General features: G+C 55.1%; 1 pseudogene; it reads right to left on the minus strand.

The window, feature by feature from the left end:
- Nucleotides 1–121: 121 nt before the first annotated feature.
- Nucleotides 122–1,398, minus strand: LOC100962658 (annotated as a pseudogene).
- Between the last annotated feature and the right edge of the window lie 496 nt (nt 1,399–1,894).

Below are 1,894 nucleotides of genomic sequence, written 5' to 3' on the forward strand. Positions count from 1 at the left end.
TTTTTTTTTTTTTACAAGGGGAGGAGGCTGTTTACTGAGCTTAAGACAGTACAAAAAAATTCTCTTGTGAGAAACTGCAGGAATACAGAACACCAGGCTTGCTGGGCAAAGGGGTCACTATTCAGTTGTTTGAGGGAGGAAGAGGTATATTCCCAGGGCCTTCGGAGGGGAGTTGGGGCCTCAGCATTGGTGGCCTGGAAGTTGGGGTGTGTACCCCAGGGGGCTGAGGGTAGACCCCAGGAGCTGGAGGATGGACACCAGGAGCTGAGGGGTGGACCCCTGGGGGCTGAGGTTGGATCCTTGGGTCTGGGGGTGGACCCCTGGGGCCTGGGTGTAAACTGCAGTAGTTGAGGGATTTACTCCAGGGGCCTGGAGATGAAACCCAGCTTATGGAGGAGGGTGGACCCCTGGAGCTGGGGGATGGACCCCAGGAGCAGGAGGGTGGACCACTGTTGCCAGGGGATGGACCTCGGGGGCTGGGGTGTGGACCCCAGATGTGGGGGGAGTGGACCACTGGTGTTGGGGGGAGTGGACCCCAGGGGCTGGTAGGGGCAGTTGGAGAGGTCCTGGGGGCCCTGAGGGTCCAGGCCTGGTGGGGGACATGGGAAGCAGGTGTAGGCCCCCATGCAGGGGTGTTGGCAAAGACTCAGGCAATGGAGGCCAAGGAGGCAACCCATTCTTCAGCAGGGGTGGAGGCCGGTTCACCCCAGGAGGCCCAGCAGGAAGGCTGAGTGCAGCTGGGGGGCTTCTCCCTTTAAAGTGGAACTAGAGGAAAAACTGCTTGGTTTCCCTGTTCCAGTGAGTCCAAAACTTGCCTTCAGCCTTGTTGATCTCTCTGCTAGGTACCTTGAAGGCAATGGTCTCATAGGACTCTGCGGCCATTAGCAAATATTGCCAGCGCTGGTCCAGGGGCTCAATCCTCTGCTCATAGGCACACATGAATCGGTGGCGGAGCATGATGCCCTCAGCAATCTCAGGGTAGTCGATCTGGAAGAGAAGGCTCTGCTGGCCCATCTCTGAGCCCCTCTGCTTGGTCACTTTGTAGCCTGTGCGGCCAATCTTCACCAACTTCTTCACCTCCACCTTGACCTCAGGCACAGACTGGGCAGGGGCCTCCTTCACCTGCCTTCTTGGCTGCTCCCCCAGCCAAGTTGATTTGGTGCTTCTTTCCTTGGGTATGTGCGAGATAGCTTCCCTCCTTGTTGTGAAGCGTCAGGCAGAGTATGCATTCATATGAACCCACGTGGTTTTTCATAAAATATGGGTCCTTGGGGATGTCAGTGGTTTCCAGGGCCAGCTGCCAGACTGAAGGTCTTCCTACTGATCCCGGTTGCTCTTAGATGAGGAGGCCACGGCCCCAATGCCAGACTTGCCCCCCGGCCGATGCTGGAACTCCATGGTGCTGGCTTTGGGGCTTCAATAAATTGTTGTGATACACACGCCCAAGGCCTTGCTACCGCTGCCTTCTCTCCCACCGCTACAATTTAGGTTCTCGAACAGGCATCGCAGGCAAAGCAAGCCCCAACCCACTGTTTTTAGAGATGAGGTCTCGCTCTGGCTGAGGCCGATCTCAAACTGGTGAGCTCAGGCAATCCACCCACCTAGGCCTCCCAGAGTGCTAGGATTACAGGTGTGAACTACTGTTCCTGGATCCATCCTTCACTTCTGAGCCTGAATTTAGTAAGAGAGAAGGAATAGGACAGAAAACAATAACAGAGGAAAACAAAACAGAGGGGAATATTGTTGTCATTACACACACACAGACACACACACACACACACACACAGAATAAAACATACTCAGACATTCTGAGACACTAACCTGGTTTTGTTACGAGAAGAATTCTCCCACGACAGGATACCAGTGCAAGCAGCTTCAGGAAGCCACCCTGACC

Source organism: Otolemur garnettii, unplaced genomic scaffold (assembly GCF_000181295.1).
Source record: "Otolemur garnettii isolate 467f Iridium unplaced genomic scaffold, OtoGar3 scaffold00319, whole genome shotgun sequence".
NCBI classification, from domain to species: domain Eukaryota; kingdom Metazoa; phylum Chordata; class Mammalia; order Primates; family Galagidae; genus Otolemur; species Otolemur garnettii.